The following is a 6,000-nucleotide window of genomic DNA, read 5'->3' on the forward strand; positions in this document are numbered from 1 at the left end:
GCCGCGCCCCCGCGTGTGTGTGTGTGCAAGCGCGTGCGCGATAGAGAATGGGGGGGGGGGCAGTGTGGGCGCGCATTCATGTTGTGTGTTACGGAGGACGGTAATTGTAAATGCAGTTTAAATTTATATATTTTATTGAAGTTCATGGGTTGTGAAATGTTTAATATTTGGTGATTTAATTTTATTTCTTTGGAGTGTACAGTGAATTTTGTTTGATTTTGTTCAGAAGAATTGTATTATTCTCGCGAGAATTTGAGCCTTTTATGTTGGCCGCAGGTGAGCACGTCTTTTGCTCACGAGGTTGCAGCAATTAAGAGTTCAAGCTGGGAGAAAGAGCTGCAAAAAAGATTACTTTGGACTCAAAGAGACTCTTTTTCTTGACAAGCGGAAACGAGGTATTTGTTATGCTTGTTTTTGTGTTATTTTGTATTGTTCATTTCTCCTGAAACGTGTATAATTTTTGTTATAGTTTTCACGGCGTAATGAAAGCGAAGGCACGCAATGTCCCACAAAAAGTGTGATGACCTGCAGAAGTGCAAATAAACGCCCGTTGTAACCCGACCTGTGTTGTCATGAGAAGAGTCACAGTGAGAACTCGACTGCTCCACACGGGGAGGAGACAGGAGACTGCAGCGTGAAGCCCGCTAAGCAGAGCCGAGAGGCACGAGGAAGCCGACGCCCATTTCCTTACCGCATGCAGGCAAGCAGATGAAAAGACTGTCGGAAGCGCAGCTGGTCCATTGAATCCCAGAAAGTTAATTTCCAAAAAGTAAAGAAATAGTGTAAAAAGGGGATTTAAAGGTTGCAGCTAAGGAAATAAGTTATTTGTTATCTTTGGAATTCTAAGGCGTTTCTACTATATTGTTAGATATCAAGAAAATGTTTTTGTGACTTATTTAAAAAGAAAAAAAAAAAAAGTTCATTTAAGGGGTTAAAATATTTGAAAGCAAAGTTAATACTACAGTTCATCAGTATTATTATTGTTATTTTAAATGTTTTTCCATTGCAATTTAGGCTTGAAGTGTTTTTAAATTTCATTTATTTAATTTAGTGACAGATCATTTGACTTTCATGTTTAGATAAGCTTATTACATTTGAAAATTTAAACAAGTTAAAAATATTGTCTAAAATATATATTCCTAAATATTTGCACACTTACTCACTTGATAAGATGTCACATGCACAAACACACAAGCAAGAGGAGCAAGCTGAGCCATCTGCCCAAGTTGAAAATGTTCACCTTACTCCTGAAGAAGAAGCAAAAACACTACGAAGAAGTGAAAGAATTCGAAGCTTGACTGAAAAAGGAAAAGAACTCCAAAATGAAAAACTGAAAACAATGGAACGCAAGTACAGAATGACATATGAAAAGTGGAGATATCATGCAAGAATCAGTAAAGAAATGTTATCAGATGAAGTTTCCGAGGAGGAGCTAAATGAAATAATTGAGGACCTTCAAGTTACCTCTTCTGCTGTACAGGGAATGTACGATGAGCTGCGCCAAGTATGTACGCCTGAGTCAGACCTGCGGCGCAAGGTTGATACCTGTATGTCACTGTCAAGATTTATTATCCAAAGGGCTAAAAGACAGCTTCAAGGGTCACCAGCAGATGAAGATGAGGAACCTTGGCCAGATGTTGGATCAATCTTAAATTCAACAGTTTCGTCATCTCAGTCAATGTCTGATCGGTCAAAGTGTGATTCTTTTCACTCAAGTGTCCAATCAGCTAAAAGAAGAGAAGCTGCTGCAGAAGCTGCTGCATGTCAAGAGGTTTTGGCAGTGTTGGAGGAACAAGAAAAGGAAGCAGTTGAACTTCAAAGGCTGGAGGCTGAAGATAAAGAGCGTCTTGTTCAGTTTGAATCAGAGAAACAAGCTAGACTTCAGGCTATACAAGACAAACGTAGAAAACTTGAACGACTCGAAGAAGTCAAAAAGCTAAATGCTGCTAAAGCTAGAGTAGAAGTCTACGACCAAGCAGAGGTTTCCCTCATACAAGGTAACACTGAAAGAGTAAGTACTTCTCAAAAATTTCCTTTGACAAAGTCATCATCTATGCTTCAAAGACCAAGACCTCCTGTGATTCCTAAGTCTTTTCCAGCCCCTGTTCAAACACTTGATGCCTCAAGTCCTCCATTTATTCCACAAGCTATCACATACCAAATGACGACACCCCTAACAACCACGACTCATATGCAAGACAGTGCAAACTTTGTTAGTATTTTAGCAGAAGCCATAAGTGCTAATCGTCTTCCAACACCTGAGCCCGCAGTTTTTACTGGAAATCCTTTGAAATTCAAAGATTGGCAAGTGTCTTTTCAGACACTAATAGACAAAAAAAATATACCAAAGAATGAAAAGCTGTTCTACCTTCAAAGGTATCAAAAAAGGCTGTAGAAGGATTTTTCATGCTCGGAACAGAGGCTGCATATGACTCAGCGTGGCAGATTTTGGAAAAACGATTTGGTGATCCATTCATCATAGGGAAGTCTTTCAGGGATAAACTCTACAGTTGGCCAAAAATAAGTTCAAAGGATGCACATGAACTTAGAGAATTTGCAGACTTCCTCCAGAGCTGTGAAAAGGCTATGTCACATGTAAAGACCTTGGAAGTTCTCAATGACTGCAATGAGTGCCAAAACATCTTGCTCAAACTTCCAGATTGGTTAGTTTCCAGTTGGAACCGCAAGGTTATGGAAACCAGAGAAAACTTTCACACGTATCCAAGGTTTAAAGAACTAGTGGACTTCCTCTCAAGAGAAGCAGATCTTGCTTGTGATCCTGTATTTTCAGTACAAGCATTAAAGAGTGTGGAAGGAGAAAAACCCAAACAACCAAAATATATACCAGTTCAAGCTAAGACTCTGTTCACAAACACAACAGAAAGAAGTAACCCACCATGTGCATTTTGTAAACATTCAGGACATTTCATCGCAGAATGTAAAAAGTTCTGTGAAAAGAATTTGCAAGACCGTGTTAAGTTTGTGCAAGCAGAAAAGCTCTGTTTTGGCTGTTTGAAGGCTGGCCACCAGTCAAAAAGGTGCTACAAAAGAAGTACATGTGGAAAATGTCAGAAGAAGCATCCCACCTGTTTGCACAATGATGACTTTAAAGAGCAGCAAAGGTCAACACTTCAAAATCCAAAGGATAAAATAACAGAAGATGAAAACACAAAGAAAACCATTGAAGCAGCAACATCAAACAGAGTGATACAAGAAAGTCAAATTTCACAAACCTCCTCCATAGTACCAGTTTGGGTATCATCTTCAAAAGAACCAGATCGAGAGATTCTTGTTTACGCGTTATTAGACACCCAAAGTGATACTACTTTCATTTTAGATGAAGTAGCACAAGATCTCAACACCCACAAGGAAAATGTAAGTCTGCGTTTGTCCACAATGTCATCCAAGTTAGCAAGTATTTCATGTCAAAGGCTAACAAACCTACAAGTAAGAGGATACAACTTGGAAAGAAGAATCTCACTGCCACCAGTCTTCACACGAGAATATATTCCAGCAAATAGATCACACATCCCAACATCAGCTACTGCTCTAAAGTGGACTCATCTGGAAAAGTTGGCTGACAAGATCCCACCTTTGCTGTCTTGTGAAGTCGGCCTTCTTATTGGGTATAACTGCCACCAAGCCCTTCAACCAAAGGAGATTCTGCCTGGGAAAGAAACTCAGCCATACTGTCAACGAACTGATCTGGGCTGGAGCATTGTTGGCTGCTCACAATCCTCAAGTGATTGTGTTGACTCTATAGGAGTCAGCCACAGAATAATAGTCTGCCAAGTAACACCGTCTGCACAGTCATCAGTTGAACTCAGGAGAGAAGTAAGCTTTGTATGTCAAACTCAAATAAGAGAAATCACTTCAACAGAAATTATCAGAGCATTAGAGTCAGATTTCTCAGATCAAGCATCAGATGTTAATCAAGTCTCTCAAGATGACCTTCTCTTCTTGTCAAAGGTAAAGGCAGGCATCAGGCAGAAAGAAGATGGCCACTATGAACTCCCACTGCCATTCAGTGATGACAAGCCTGAGCTTCCAGATAACAAAACTTATGCACTGCACAGGTTAGCCTCATTAGAGCGACGGCTGCGAAAGAATGAACAGTACTTCAAAGATTATGTTCATTTTATGAATGACATAATATCAAGAGGAGATGCTGAAAAGGTTCCACATTCTGAGTTGGATAACCAGCCTGTATGGTACATTCCACACCATGGGGTTTACCATCCACACAAGCCAAGTAAGATCCGTGTGGTGTTTGACTGCTTGTTGGGTTCAAACAACCTGCAACATCATAACAATTCAAAAAGGAAAGAAAGACCAACGGACAAAGGTACCTTTACGAGGAGAGCAGACAGAGATCTACCCAGTAAACAATCTCTCTCCCCTCTGGCGCAAATTCTGCTGCCTCCTCTTTTAATAAGTTGATTTGGGTTGTCCCTAAGTTACACATGCGCTGAGCTCTAAGGAGGGGAAACAGATAAAAACACAACTGCAGCGCTATCAGAAAGCATTTATTACAACATGTCTATCCTTCCACAGTCTTCTCAAATCATCTCTGGACCTGCAAAGCCGTTTCTCACAGATAAACTAACACAGAGCGTCCTTCGATTCATTTTAGACATAGCTAACACAGGTTCTCAGGAGAATGCTGAAAAGACGCAAAGATAAACATTTTCTCCCAAGGGTGTCACCTCCACCTTCCTGTGAAACAGATTTGGACACACACAGACACTTCTGCAAACATGATTAAATCACCTATACATATATAGCAAGGTGATGCATAAAATAAGCAAATATGAGATAACCTATATACATTATTCCAACATAACTCCCCCCTGTTTATCCATATCTGCGCAAACGTAACATCACTATTAGTCAGCCACTTCACAAGATTTCTAACTGTAAGATCATGTTTACGAGCACAAACACATTCACACTTGGAGGGTGTGTGTTGGAGACACTTACACAGATGGGACGCAGCTGGGTCTCTTCAGGTCTAATAGCTGTGGAGATGAGACGATTGCACAAAGAACGCAGGCAAGGAATACAACAGCATCCACACAAGGTCAAGATGGCCATAAATATAGCTATGGACACCAAAGGGGAAGCTACCAATTAGTGGTACTTCCCAAACACATCCAGCCAGGAGTCCCACATGGTGGTATCAACACCGGAATGGTCTTTCATCTTACCATTGAGAGTGCGAAGGCCCTCTTTGGCCTTGGTCAGACTGCTGTCTGCAGCGGTGTTGTTAGGAATGAACGTGCAACACTGTTCACTGAACATGGTGCACACGCCACCCTTTTCAGCCATCAGCATGTCGAGAGTGATCCTGTTCCTGAATGCCATTATAGATGTAACAGAAAGCTGTTCATGCACAGCTTCAAACCCTTCTCGTGTCCAGTTACCTAATTTTTTGGACGTTGTAGTGGATGTAGTTGATCCTGTCCACGCCTTTGACAATCGTACACCACCAACAGAGTGAAGATCCCCAGCCGGCAGCCACCTGATTAATCAATGTACATTCATCTGGTACTCCATAAGGAACCCCTATGGCGTCTATGTAAGTAGGGTCAGTGTCTGTCAGCCACACTTCCCGCTTATGGCGAGGTTTCCATCTGTGAGGATAAATACCAGACATTTCAGCAACCAAAACATAAACTGTTATAGGATACACAGAAAAAGGTAACAGAATTTAGTTTCAAGAAGTTGCAAGTTAAAAATAGTAGCAGTATTCTCTGGGTTTAGTGGATTTCCTTTAGCCATTAGTCGTCTTGGGCAAACATTAGTGGGTGGACTTACAGTCCTCCTCTCAGTCGAAAGGGTTGTTCCATTTTCATACCCAGGGGGGCGCAAGTACTGCCAGGTATGCCACACTATAACAATGGTTATGATCACAACAACAATACATTTCACACAAATTTGAAAACCCTGGTTTACCATCTCGACCAACTGTTATTTCTTTTTTCGTCGTCTATATGGGTT

The sequence above is a fragment of the Oryzias latipes genome, chromosome 1 (genome assembly GCF_002234675.1).
Source record: "Oryzias latipes chromosome 1, ASM223467v1".
Lineage (NCBI taxonomy): Eukaryota > Metazoa > Chordata > Actinopteri > Beloniformes > Adrianichthyidae > Oryzias > Oryzias latipes.